We start from the raw sequence: 15,305 nt of genomic DNA, 5'->3' as shown, positions 1-15,305 counted from the left end.
CGGGAATTGAACCTAGATCAACTGGCACTGTAGTAGCATTACGCTAACCAATCTGCTAGCCATGCCACTTGATTTGATTGAGTGTAGGGAACAACTCCCATAGCCACGGAAGAAATATTGTGGCTCATTTGAATTGGTCCAATATTGACAATGCTATCTGCCGTCTGGACCTGGCCTGGTGTTTCAGTCTGGTTTACAGTCTACCCCCCGCCCCACACCGCCTCGTTTCCAGCCATGGTGATAAACCTTCGCCCACTTGAAGGTGCCGTACCTGCTCAGTCCACTGAGTCCTTTAGAAGATTGTGAAATCTATAGGTCATTAAATTGATTTAAAAGTACACTGCTTGAAGGGAACTTACATGCTGCAGACTGCTGCGATAGTAATCCAGAAGATGCATGCTTAGGTATTGTACGTAGCCCGCAGAACATCTCCGTGGTTCATCGGCGCAATCAGGCAAGTCATTTCAGATTGGCAACGACATCTCCACAGTCCCTGTCAGCACAGGAGCAGCACCATGCTGTGCGCTCAGACCCCTGTTCCAGTCGCTTTACACTTATCACTGTGTGGCTAAGCACAGCTCCAATGCCTGTTCGGTGTCATGGGTCGTATCAAAGGTGGTGATGAATGAGCATATTAGATTGAATTAGATTATGAGGACACACAGTCCTCTTTCATTGTCATTTAGTAATGCATGCATTAAGAAATGATACAATTTGTTCCACCAGAATGATATCACAGAAACACAAGACAAACCAAGACTAAATAAAACTGACAAAAACCACATCATTATAACATATAGTTACAACAGTGCAAAGCAATACCGTAATTTGATAGAAGAACAGACCATGGGCACAGTAATAAAAGTCTCAAAGTCTCTCGAAAGTCCCATCATCTCACGCAGACGGTTGAAGGAAGAAAACTCTTCCTGCCATGAGCTTCCAGCGCCACAAACTTGCCGATGCAGCACTCTGGAAGCACTCCACCACAGCCGACTCTTGAGTCCGTCCGAAAACTTCGAGCCTCCGACCAGCTCTCCGACACCGAGCACCGAGCACCATCTCTGCTGAGCGCTTCGACCCCAGCCCCGGCAACAGGTGATAGGCAAAGCCGAGGATTTGGGGCCTTCGTCTCCGGAGATTCTCGATCGCACAGTAGCAGCGGCAGCGAAGCAGGCATTTCAGAAGTTTCTCCAGATGTTCCTTTGTGCTTCTCACGGCTGTCTCCATCAAATCCGGATTGTGCACGGCATCCTACTTCACAAACACGATATCAATTTGGAGCGGCTGCGCGCGCTGCTTCGCGCCGCCATCTTCTCCTTTCCTCCAATATGGGAAGGAGATTGAAAATCTGGCTGAGTGGTGCCAATAACAACAACTTCTTAGTCAATGTCAGCAAGACCATGGAGCTGATTATCAACTTCAGGACAAGGAAACCTGAGGTCCACGAATCAGTTCTCGTCAGAGGATCAAAGGTGCAGAGGTCAGCAACTTTAAATTCCTTGTAGTTATTATTTTAGAGGACCTTTCCTAGGCCCAGCATGTACCTACAATTACGAAGAAAGCATGGCAGTGCCTCTACATCCTTAGGAGATTGCAAAGATTCAGCATGATGTTTAAAACTTTGACAAACTTCTACAGAAGTGTGGTAGAGAGTATATTGACTGGCTGCATCACAGCCTGGTATAGAAATACCAATGCCCTTGAACATAAAATCCTACAAAAAGTAGTGAATACGGCCCAGTCCATCATGGATAAAGCCCTCCCCACCATTGAGCACATCTACATGAAATGCTATTGCAGGAAAGCAGCATCCAACGTTGGGGATTCTCACCACCCAGGATGTGTTCTCGTTTCGTTGCTGCCACCAGTAGGAAGGCACAGAAGCTTCAAGACTCAACCACCAGGTTCGGGGACAGTTATTACCTCTCAACCACCGGGCTCTTGAAGCAGAGTGGATAACTTCACTCAACTTCACTTGCCCCATCGCCGAACCGTTTCCACAATCTGAAATGAAATGAAATTTCTTTATTGTCATTGCATAGTACAATTTGTCATGCACCAATACAGCGAAAATGAGTTTGCAACTCCCATACTCAATACTATAAAACAACAAAGAAAACAAATAAACAATAAATAAAATCAAGTAACCAGCCAGTACAGCCAGCAACCATAAAATCAGTGGATTCCAGTGGAATCTATGGACTCACTTTCAAGGACTCTTCATCTCATGTTCTTGATATTTATTTATTTATAGATTATTATTTCTTTCTTTTTGTATTGGCACTGCTTGTTGTGTTTTGCACACTGTTTGATTGCCCAGTTGGTGCGGTATGTCATTGATTCCTCAATGGTTATTATTGTATTAAGGATTTATTGAGAAACATAGAAACATAGCAAACCCTACAGCACAATACAGGCCCTTTGGCCCACGATGCTGTGCCAAACATGTACTTACTTTTGAAATTACCGAGGGTTACCCATAGCCCTCTATTTTCCTAAGCTCCATGTACCTATCCAGGAGCCTCTTAAAAGACCCTATCGTATCCACCTCCACCACCGTCGCCGGCAGCCCATTCCATTTACTCACCACTCTGTGTAAAAAACTTACCCCTAACATCTCCTCTGCACTTACTCCCAAGCACCTTAAAACTATGCCCGCAAGAAAAGGAATCTCAGGGTTGAATGTGGTGACATATCTGTACTTTGATAATAGATTTACTTTGTACTTCTTATTGTGATTTACAGTTTTAATATTATGTATTGCAATGTACTTCAGCAGCAAAACAACAAATTTTACGACATATGCCGGTGATATTAAACATGATTCTGATTCTCATCTTAGTCATTTTAGTGTAAAGTGATCAAAGTGGTCGGAGTGTTGATAAACTGCAGCAATTAGGAATTAGCCTGAAGTCAAGTCCTAAAAGTGCTGGAAATCTGAGACAAACCAGGTAAATTCTGCAATTTAGTCAGCAGGTCAGGGACTATCTGGAGACAGAAACTGAACAAACATTTCAGATTACACACACAAAATGCTGGTGGAATGCAGCAGGCCAGACAGCATCCATAGGAAGAAGCACAGTCGACGTTTCAGGCTGAGACCTTGTGTTTTTAAACATTTCAGATTGATGAGTTTTTATCAAATCTTTAGCCTTGTAGCATTTATAACCTGGTGCTCCCGACAGTGCAAGGTTCACACACTGTGAGGGAAAATGAACACCATAAATCTAGCTATTCCAAACTAACTTCATCTAACCCTGCTGACCTGAGAAAATACAGGTCCCTTTTGTGATGTCGGAGTCTCACGGTACTGGTGGTGCATGTGTGCCTCAAAGTCCAAGTCAATTTATTATCAAATGATAAAAATATTATCAAGAAATAATAACAACAGCAATAATAATGAGATGATTTATTAACAGCTTCTTCCCCTTTGATATCAGATTTCTGAATGGACATTGAACCCATGAATACTACTTATAGTCAACAAATTTTTACGACATATGCCAGTGGGATTAAGCAACACTCACAACACGCCGGAGGAACTCAGCAGGTCAGGCAGCATCCGTGGAAACGATCAGTTGACGTTTCGGGCTGGAACGCTGAGTCACACTGAGGCTGTCTACAAGAAGGGTCAGAGCCGTCTCTATTTCCTGAGGAGACTGAGGTCCTTTAACATCTGCCAGATGATGCTGAGGATGTTCTATGAGTCTGTGGTGGCCAGTGCTATCATGTTTGCTGTTGTGTGCTGGGGCAGCAGGCTGAGGGTAGCAGACACCAACAGAATCAACAAACTCATTCATAAGGCCAGTGATGTTGTAGGGATGGAACTGGACTCTCTCACGGTGGTGTCTGAAAAGAGGATGCTGTCTAAGTTGCATGCCATCTTGGTCAATGTCTCCCATCCACTACATAATGTACTGGGTGTGCACAGGAGTACATTCAGCCAGAGACTCATTCCACCGAGATGCAACACTGAGTGTCATAGGAAGTCATTCCTGCCTGTGGCCATCAAACTTTACAACTCCTCCCCTGGAGGGTCAGACACCCTGAGCCAATAGGCTGGTCCTGGACTTATTTCCTGGCATAATTTACATATTACTATTTAATTATTTATGGTTTTATTACTATTTATTTATTTATGGTGCAACTGTAATGAAAACCAATTTCCCCCAGGATCAGTAAAGTATGACTATGACTATGACTAACCCTTCGTCAGGACTGTAGAGGGAAGGGGCAGAGGCCTTACAAAGAAAGTGGGGGAAGGGTGGGAAGGGGGAAGGAGAAGGCTGGTAGGTTCCAGGTGAAAAACCAGTAAGGGGAAAGATAAAGGGGTGGGGGAGGAGAGGCAGGAAGGTGATAGACCAGAGAGATTAAACCTGATTCTGAAGTGAGTCCATAGGTTGTGGGTTGTGCAAATGATATGTAAGGATATGTGGGTTTGCATTTCACATGAGGATTTATAAATGATGCCCCTCTGCAGTGTTCATAAAACATATGCTCCAGGTGAGGCTTGAACTCACAACCTCGGCATTGCTCACTTTGTACTGCTGTATAAGTACCGCGCGCTAACCGATTGCGCCACTGGAGCCCTGACTAGCAGAGCCATTATTAAGGACCCTAGTTGCCCAGAAAATGCCCTCTTCTCATTGCTGCCATCAGGGAGGGGATACAGGAGCCTGAAAACACGCACTCAGCTTTTCAGAAACAGCTTCTTCCCCTCCGCCATCAGATTTCTGAATGGACAGTGACCCTTGAAAACTATCTCAGTATTTTTTTCACTTTTTTTGCACTATTTATTTAACATATTTTAATATATTATATAATATCTATATGTTATAAAGTTAATATATACATTAAAATATTATATATATGAAACATGTGGACATATGGATGCTGCTTTCCTGCAACAGCGTATTATATATGAAACATATATATATAATACACTGTTGCAGGAAAGCAGCATCCATCGTCAGTGACCCCAACCACACAGGACACGTGCTCTCTTCTTGCTGTTGCCATCAGGAAGAAGGTACAGGAGCCTCAGGACCCACATCACCAGGTTCAAGAACAGTTATTACCCTCAACCATCAGGCTCTTGAACAAGAGGGGAGAACTTCACTCAAATTCACTTTCATAGTCACAGTCATAGTCATAGTCATACTTTACTGATCCCGGGGGAAATTACAGTTGCACCATAAATAATAAATAGTAATAGAAATAGTAATAGTAATATTACTATTAGTAAATAGTAATAGTCATAGAAATAATAAATAGTAATAGAAAATAGTAATAAATAGTTAAATAGTAATATGTAAATTATGCCAGTAAATTATGAAATAAGTCCAGGACCAGCCTATTGGCTCAGGGTGTCTGACCCTCCAAGGGAGGAGTTGTAAAGTTTGATGGCCACAGGCAGGAATGACTTCCTATGACGCTCTGTGCTGCATCTTGGTGGAATGAGTCTCTGGCTGAATGTACTCCTGTGCCCACCCAGTACATTATGTAGTGGATGGGAGACATTGTCCAAGATGTCATACAACTTAGACAGCATCCTCTTTTCAGACACCACCGTCAGAGAGTCCAGATCCATCCCCACAACATCACTGGTCTTACAAATGAGTTTGTTGAGTCTGCTACCCTCAGCCTGCTGCCCCAGCATACAACAGCAAACATGATAGCACTGGTCACCACAGACTCGTAGAACTTCCTCAGCATCGTCCGGCAGATGTTAAAGGACCTCAATCTCCTCAGGAAATAGAGACGGCTCTGACCCTTCTTATAGACAGCCTCAGTGTTCTTTGACCAGTCCAGTTTATTGTCAATTCGTATCCCCAGGTATTTGTAATTCTCCACCATGTCCACACTGACCCCCTGGATGGAAACAGGGGTCACTGGTACCTTAGCTCTCCTCAGGTCTACCACCAGCTCCTTAGTCTTTTTCACATTAAGCTGCAGATAATTCTGCTCACACCATGAGACAAAGTTTCCTACCGTAGCCCTGTACTCAGTCTCATCTCCCTTGCTGATGCATCCAACTATGGCAGAGTCATATGAAAACTTTTGAAGATGACAAGACTCTGTGCAGTAGTTGAAGTCCGAGGTGTAAATGGTGAAGAGAAAGGGAGACAAGACAGTCACTGAACTGTTCCCATAACCAATGTGCTCACTTTCAAGGACCCTTCATCCCATGTTCTCAATATTTATTGTTTATTTATTATTATTATTATTTCTTTTTGTATTTGCACACTGAACACACTGGTTGAGTGTTCAATTTGGTGTGGTCTTTCATTGATTCTATTATGGTTATTGGATTTACTGAGTATTCCCACAAGAAAATGAAACTCAGGTTTGTACATGGTGACATATATGTTCCTTGCTGACAAATTTACTTTAATCATAAACTTACTTTGAACTTTGCCTTTTTTGAGGTATCACGTTTTGAAGGTGCTCTGGATGCTGGGGAGGCTAGTGCCCATGATGAAGTTAGCTGATTTTACAACTTTCTGCGGTTTATCCCGATCCTGTGCAGTGGCCTCTCTATACCAGACACTGATACAGCCAGTTAGAATGCTCTCCATCTGTCGAAATTTGTGAGAGTCTTTGGTGACATACCAATTTTCCTCAAACCTCCCAATGAAATATAGCCACTGCTGTGTCTTCTTTGTATTTCTTTGTGTCTTTTATGATAGATCCCAATGACGCTGACAGCCAGGAACTTGAGACAGCTCACCTTTTCTACTTCTGACCCCTCAATGAGGACTGGTTTGTGTTCCCTCGACTTCCCCTTCTTGAAGTCCACAATCAATCTGACGTTGAGTGCAAGGTCGTTACTGCTCAACAAGCTGATCTATCTTGCTCCTGTATGCCTCCTCATCACCGGTATTCGAATTCAGATTTATTGATTTATCACGTATACATCAAAACCTACAGTGAAATGCATCGTTTGCCAGGACTCGCTGATGATAGGGTCTTCAACTCCAGACACACGCATCCATGTCACTGGACCCATCTCCAGGAAAGCCGTGCTGGCTTGGCAGAGAGTCCTGAAGTGGAATGAGAATGATTCTGGGGATGAAAGGGTTAATGTATGGGCAGTATTTAATGGCTCTGGACCTGATCAGAAGAATGAGGGTGGATCTCATTGAAACCACACGTTCTGACATCAGCACAGCAGGCCCACGACGCTCAGTGGAGCCACACAAGCAACAGAAACAATAACAAGACCAGACACGACAACGGCAAAACAAGCCACACACTCACACACACACACACACCCTCAATCCCCGGGACAGGCTGCCTGTGGGTCCCGATTCTCAGACGCTCAGATATCAAGTTTCCAACTCCTCCCCTGAATGCCAGTCACAGGTTTGACCTTTGGGCCTTGACTTCTGAATCATCGTGGACTTTGTTCTTTGTACGTTCTCTGTAAATGTTTGCTCTCTGTTTCTAACACCACAATGTACTTTTGTATGGAATGGTTTGTCTGGATGACTGTACCTTGGTAAATGTGACAATAATCAATAACGTCCTGATGAAGGGTCTCAGTCCGAAACATCGACTGGTCATTCATTTCCGTAGATGCTGCCTGACTCGCTGAGTTCCTCCAGCATTTTGTGTGGGTTGTTTTGGATTTCTAGCACCTGCAGACTTTCTTGTGTAATTAATAAATTGTTTATAATTAACACCTACAAAATCCTTGATAAACTCAAGCCAGGCAGCATCTACGGAGAGAAACAAGCAGCTGACATTTTGTCCCGAGGCCCTTCATTAGGACTCAGTCTGAAAGGTGGACTGTTTATTCCCCTCCATAGATGCTGCTGAGTTCCTCCAACATTTTCTATGTGTGTTGCTCAGGGTACTTTTTTTTCAATTTCCAGCATCTGCAAAATCGCTTGTGTTTACAATCACCATCTGCTCTGATTGCAGCAGCAATCTGCGTCCCCTGCATTGGCTCCATCAGGCTCCTCAGATCACACAGAGCCAGAGTAGGAGCAAGGCCCTTAACTTCAGGCTTCTGCTGATAAATGCATTTCTCGTCTTGGTTTCCAGTGACATTGCTCAGGTGCTGGTTAAAAATGAGGCCACCATTAATTGTCACTCCAAGATAACATAGCAGTTACCACATGGATTTTTCTATCACAAGGGCACCTTGTAATGCAGGATATGGAGTCACAGACCGACCACAGCCCTTCAGTCCCACGCTGAATCAAGATACCCTCGTCCCATTTGCCTGCATTCGACACATAACTTGGTAAACCTTTCCCGTTCATAACTTCCCATACCTGTCCGAGTGGCTTTTGGAAGTTGTCACTGTACCTGCCTCAACCACTTCCGCTGGCAGCTCAGTCCACAGGGGGCATCACAGGGGCCTAGCGGGTAGTTCGGAGTTCAATTCCGACACTGTCTGTGGGAGTCTGTACGTCCTCCCTGTCAACATATAGGTTTCTGCCAGCTACTCCACATTCCAGAGATGTACCAGTTGGCAGCATAATTGGTCATTGTGAACTGCCCTGTGACTAGGCGAGGTTAAACAGGTGGGCTGCTGGGTACAAGAGCCTCTCCCATGCTGTATTCCTAAAATAAATAAATAAATAAACAAACAACATACTGACCAGCCTCTGCGTAAAAGGTAAAGATTAGCTTTGATGGTCACATGTACATTTACACACCAAAACATAGAGTGAAGTGTGTCATTTGCATTGTTTCCCTGATTGGAGGCCACAAGTGTCGACACACATGTGGTGCCAATGTGGCATGCCCACAGCTCAGTAACCCTAACCCGTACGCCTTTGGAACAGTTGTTGTGGTGAAAACACATGTCACGACATATGCCACTGATATTTAAGGCTGCTTCTGATTCTGAAACCGACAAGATTGCAGGGAGAATGTATAAACTCCTTACAGACAGTGTCCTGAAACCTGCGGGCCTCTGTGGCTTGTCATGGATTTTTGAACTTCTCGGTTTCTTGAGCACAGTAATTACTAATTGTTATCTTAATGAGAGCCGTTAAACCCGGGTGCTTTCAGTTTAGTCTTGTCAAGTTAATTGTGACTGGCAGGGGCTTCCCCGATTCTACCACAAACAAGAGAAAATCTGCAGCTGCTTGAATTCGAAGCAACGCACATAAAATGCTGGAGGAACTCAGCAGGCCAGGCAGCGTCGATGGAAAAATTGGCCGAGGGGTTTCTGCTCAAAACGTCAACTGTAATTTCCAGTGTATTTCCTGGGTTCGACGATTATTTGTCAGAGACTCTTGTTTTGTGCTGCAGCAGAGTCCATATGTTTATGAAGAATGATTCAGTCGTGCCTCTAATACTCAATTGGTCCTCCTATGTCTAACCTCCAAATTCAATCTCTTCATGGGGAGTTTGCTGTTCCTCCGCTCCAGGGCCGAGTCGTCAGTGCTCACTGAGACATAATCTACCATTCCTCCACTTCTGGGCCGAGTCATTGTCAGCGCTCACCGTGACAGAATCTGCCATTTCTCCATCCTGAGTCAAGTTGTTGCCAGTGCTCACAGTGACCGAATCTACTGTTCCTCCACTCCTGGGTTGAGTTGTTGCCAGTGCTCACCATGACAGAATCTACCATTCCTCCACTCCTGGGCTGAGTCATTGTCAGCGCTCATAGTGACAGAATCTGCCGTTTCTCCACTCCTGGGTCGAGTTGTTGCCAGCGCTCACCGAAACAGAATCTGCCATTTCTGCACTCCTGGGCTGAGTCATTGCCAGTGCTCACAGTGACCGAATCTGCCGTTTCTCTGCTCCAGGGCTGAGTCATTGCCAGCGTTCATCGTGACAGAATCTGCCGTTTCTCTGCTCCTGGGTCGAGTTGTTGCCAGCGCTCACCGAAACAGAATCTGCCATTTCTCTGCTCCAGGGCTGAGTCATTGCCAGCGATTTTGTAAGGCCAGTGATGTTGTGGGGATGGAACTGGACTCTCTGACGGTGGTGTCTGAAAAGAGGATGCTGTCCAAGTTGCATGCCATCTTGGTCAATGTCTCCCATCCACTACATAATGTACTGGTTGGGCACAGGAGTACATTCAGCCAGAGACTCATTCCACCGAGATGCAACACAGAGCGTCATAGGAAGTCATTCCTGCCTGTGGCCATCAAACTTTACAACTCCTCCCTTGGAGGGTCAGACACCCTGAGCTAATAGGCTGGTCCTGGACTTATTTCCTGGCATAATTTACATATTACTATTTAACTATTTATGGTTTTATTACTATTTATTATTTAAGGTGCAACTGTAACGAAACCCAAATTCCCCCGGGATCAATTAAGTATGACTATGACTATGACTATGACTAAACATCACAAAACTCACAGCCACAAGGCCCAGAGCAGCCCGAGCAGGCCACAGCTTCAGCCCCAGTGCCAGGGAGCAGCAAGCAGAACCGGCCCAACCCTTGCCTCCGGTTCCGACACCCAGCCCTTTCAATCCATCTGGCCCTGAGTTTAAATTGTCCAAGCATTGGGTCGTTCTGCTCTAGGACCTGGGCTCCATCACATCGATACACTCTGGGCCTGAACCACGGTGCCACATTCCGGCCTGCGCTCGCCTTTTCCAAATCAGCCTGGCACTTAGACAGATCTAACCTCACTCCCGGATAGGCCCCAGATCTTGTCCATTCTGACTTTTCTCCGCTCTGTATCCCCCGACTCCATCTCGAACGTCCCTTGACCTCGCTCCAACCACTTCCCCTGAAACGTGCCTCGACCTCACTCGCACGCCCCAACCCTCAAGTCAGCCTTGACTTTACTAGCCTTTTCATTGTTTATGGCGATTGTTTACCATTAATGTTTTACAGAAAAAGTGTTGTTGATAAAGTGTTCAGTGGTATTTCTAGCTTTGGGAACCATTAGTATACAATCGCTAATCCTCAGTAGCTCCATCTTAAACGGGAGTTTTATGTAAATATGGGAATTTTAAAAAAATTAAGCCATACGGCATGCATATAAGTATTTTGCATGGACCGGAGTAGCACCGCGATCTGGTTGTCTGAGCAATGACTATAAAGTTCTATCCTATTTCAACTCTCGGTTGTGGTACCCATTTCATGGCAGAGTCTTCCTCCCATACAGCCACCAGGTGGTGGGTTCAGTTGATGATAATTCAGTGAAATGGATTTAGAGTCCTACCACAAACCTCAGTAGGAAGTGCCATCTGTCACAAGGAGAATGGAGAAGTAAAACAAGGAAAGCAGGACATCCAAAAACATTCTGGTTGGATGGACCGCCGCAGCAGACAATTGACGACTGCATCGTCAATAATCAATTGAAAAAGTCATCAATCTGGAGCAATAGACATAGACAATAACTGCATTCCAGCTATGTCCCCAAAACCATACTGGTGCAACTCCACATTCCCATCCCCACCTCAGCCAGTACTGTCTGGTTTGTTGCAGTATCCTCTCACAATACAGCATACGAAAACTACAGAGAACTGTAAGGTTCCTGAAGGTCGTCATGGCCGGGGGACAGAGTGGGGACAAGCTCCCACTACCTATTAAATACTCCCAATGGCGTGCACCTCAGATAGCCTCCAGCTCCTGGCCTTCACATGAGGGTTAGCTCCTAAACCTGGCACGACCAGTTCTACTGACAGGAGAAGGGGCAATGGCGGGTTACTGGTGCCTTAAAACCAGTTGTTTTGGGCAGATGGGGCTCATCAGCTGTGGTTGGCAGCTCATCGAGAAGAAGGAAAACTCTGTTGTCAAACCTCCTCCGCCCTGGGAAAGGATTCGGGAGTGAACCCTGAGGAAGAACCTGGAGGTGGAGCCCCTAATACACTGAGCTCAAAGCTGAGTGCCAAACAGTATCAGTCTCTGTCATTCCTTTGGCTTTGCAGTTCGCAATTCCGAATACATGTAAATATACATGGCCAATAAAGATGATCCGAGATCTTTGACTTCCTGGCACGTAAGAGATTGGTGTGGGCATGGGAGGCGGGGTGGGTGGGGGTAATGGTGACCTGACAGAGGTGTGTGACGTGGGAAGGGGCACAGACAGGCTGAAAGCTCACTCTTTCTTTCCAAGGATTGGTGGGGTGATAAAAACAAGAGAGTATATGTTTAAAATCAGAGGCAAGAGAATTATTTTATTTATTTTTACTTTGGAAACACTATGCTGAGTAGGGCCCTTCCAGTCCTCTCTGCCCAGCAAGCCCCAACGACTCCGATTTAACCCCAACCTAATCACGGGATAACGTACAACGACCAACTAACCTACTTGGTGCGTCTTTAGACTGCGGGAGGGAACCTGGGGAAACCGACGCATTCCACGGGGAGGACACACACACAGAGAATCCTTACAAGGGTGCCGGAGTCCGCGCCCCAAGCTATAATAGCGCCGCAATAACACTGCGCTTCTGTGGCAAGAAACTACGGGGATGGCTTCTTCGCACAAATGGTGGTGCGTATTTGGGGCGGGCTGCCAGAAATAGTTGTGGTGGGCCCATTAGTTGTCCAGGTACACATGTGGGTAGGCTAGGTGCAGAGGGCAATGGCAGCAGATGGGTTTAACTCAGGGGTCCCCAACCTTTTTTGCACCGCAGACCGGTTTAATATTGACAATATTCTTGCGGACCGGCCGACCGGGGGTATTGGGGGGGAGGGAGGGGAGGGTTGCCAATGGAGAAGAGTAGCAGTCAAATACGTTGTGTTTACCCCAAGAAAGACTACCATGACCATGAAGCCTTGCGCGGGCACCTATGTGCGCATGTGTGTACATGCCGATTTTTTTCTACAAATCGTTTTTGGCGATTCTGTTCAGTGAAACTACACTGTACATACATTATTTCTACTTTACATAGGCTGTGTATTTATCATATCATTCCTGCTTTTACTATATGTTAGTGTTATTTTAGGTTTTATGTAACACAGCGCATGAATATAATGATAAGTCAGTTAGAAGTCACTTATAAGTCAACAGCATCGTAACATTTTAAGTAACGTTTGGATATTGAACACACAGCACATATTTTCCCCGTATGAACATATAAAATTATTGCAATAACGCTGAAGCAGTGGGAGCACTGGGCTTGTTTTCCTGCAACAAGACGATCCTATCGCGGGGTGATGGGAGACAGTGATACTCGAAGGGGGTTCCTTATGTCCAGTCTATTCCGCAATTTAGTTTTCGTTGCATTCATTGCAGAAAATTCCGCTTTGCAGATATGTTGGAAATGGAAGCAATGTGGCTATCTCAGGATATTTGGCCTTGACTTTGATCCAGAATGCCGGCGGAGATGTTATGTCGAACATACTTTTCAGCCCGCCACCAGTTGCAAGCTCGAGGACTTGATCTTCTTCCCGTGCTGACACGGATGACGCGTGCGTTCAAGCTCAACAGTGCGTGACAGGGAATGAGGAAAGGTGTAGCTGACTCATATCTCCAAATTATATCGTTTCCTCACGGCCCGGTAGCACATGCTTTGCGGCCGGGTAGTTGGGGACCGCTGGTCTAACTTGCTGCAGAACATAGTAGGCATGGGTCAGATGGGCCTCAGGACCTGATTCTGTATGACTCTGCCACTATAAATAAGTCTGCTCTATCTGCCATGTTGTTTCGTAGGTCTTACAATTCATTGGGGGGGGGGTGGAGTAATGTAGTGGTTAGCACAACGCTTTACTGTACCAGTGACCCAGGTTTAATTCCCCCCAGTGTCTGTAAGGAGTTTGTACGTTCTCTGCGTGAGTGCAAGTGTTTCCTCCCATGATCTAAAAACGTACTGGTTAGTGGGTTATCTAGTCATTGTCCCATGATTAGGTAAGGGTTAAGTAGGTGGATTGCTGGGCAGCATGGCTTGAAGGACCTGAACCCGATAAATAAATAATTATTTCTTTTCTTCCCCAATCCAGTGTGTCTGAAACTGTTCATAGCCAAATGAAGATCTTAAAAAAAGGAACAAGAACATAAAACAGTACAGCTCAGGAACAGGCCCTTTGGCCCACAATGAGAGCTCTGGATACAATGGTGAATTAAACTAACTATCTCCTGCCTGATATCACATTCAAGAGAAGAGGAATTTGGTTCTTGGTTCTTGGTTCTTGATCCTCCAAAATATTCCACATGGAATTTAAACTGGAGGTGCTGGAACTTAAATTAAATTTCCTGAACTTACAAGGGGTTTACTTAACATTTAAGTATTTATAATGTGATTACGACAGCATTGGTTCTTTCAAAACTCTGGCAGTTTATCTTGCTATGAGTTACTTCCCCATTGCAGCAGACGTGACCAGACTCTCTGTGTCTGTGTTGTTAGATGTGTCTCTGTGGATACTGTTCCTGTCTCAGAGTTCTAAACATAAAGGTTAGCTTTGCTTGCCACAGGTACAGGGAAATATGTCCTTTGCATCAAATTATATCAGTGTAGATTGTGTTCAGGAAGATTTCTGGACACAATATGTAGATAAGCCTACAAGAGGAGAGGCTGTACTTGATCTGGTATTGGGAAATGGACCTGGTCAGGTGTCAGGTCTTTCACTGGGAGAGCATTTTGGAGATAGTGATCACAATTCTATCTCCTTTACCAGAGCATTGGAGAGGGATAGGAATAGACAAGTTAGGAAGACATTTAATTGGAATAAAGGGAAATATGAGGCTATTAGGCAGGAACTTGGAAGCATACATTGGGAACAGATATTCTCAGGGAAATGTATGGAAAAAATGTGCCAAATGTTCGGGGGATATTAGTGCAGAGTTCTGAGTAGGAATGTTCCAATGAGACAGGGAAAGGATGGTAGGGTACAGGAACCATGGTGTACAAAGGCTGTTGTAAATCCAGTCAAGAAGAGAAGAAGAGCTTACAAAGGGTTCAAAAAACTAGGTAATGACAGAGATCCAGAAGACTATAAGGCTAGCTGGAAGGAGCTTAAGAATGAAATTAGGAGAGCCAGAAGGGGCCATGAGAAGGCCTTGGCAGACAGGATTAAGGAAAACCCCAAGGCATTTGACAAGTATGTAAAGAGCAAGAGAATAAGATGAGAGAGAATAGGACCAATCAAGTGTGACAGTGGAAAAGTGTGTATGGAACCGTCCAGAGGAGTTAGCAGAGGTACTTCATGAGTACTTTGATTTCACTACGGAAACGGATCTTGGTGATCATAGTGATGACTTACAGCGTATTGAAAAGTTTGAGCATATAGACATTAAGAAAGAGGATGTGCTGGAGCTTTTGCCAATCACCTGTCCAGCTCTTGGCTCCGTCCCTCCCCCTCCTGTCTTCTCCTATCATTTTGGATCTCCCCCTCCCGCTCCCACTTTCAAATCTCTTACTAGCTCTTCCTTCAGTTAGTC

At 45.0% G+C, this 15,305-nt stretch overlaps 1 non-coding gene across 1 annotated transcript; it reads right to left on the bottom strand.

The window, feature by feature from the left end:
* Nucleotides 1-4,495: 4,495 nt before the first annotated feature.
* trnai-uau (transfer RNA isoleucine (anticodon UAU)) lies at nt 4,496-4,588 on the bottom strand. Its single transcript is given in 2 exon segments — nt 4,496-4,531; nt 4,551-4,588. It is a non-coding gene; the product is annotated as a tRNA-Ile (tRNA).
* Between the last annotated feature and the right edge of the window lie 10,717 nt (nt 4,589-15,305).

Source organism: Mobula birostris, chromosome 5 (genome assembly GCF_030028105.1).
Source record: "Mobula birostris isolate sMobBir1 chromosome 5, sMobBir1.hap1, whole genome shotgun sequence".
NCBI classification, from domain to species: domain Eukaryota; kingdom Metazoa; phylum Chordata; class Chondrichthyes; order Myliobatiformes; family Myliobatidae; genus Mobula; species Mobula birostris.
Note: the sequence above shows the minus strand (reverse complement) of the source record. Positions and strands in the feature narration are given on the sequence as shown.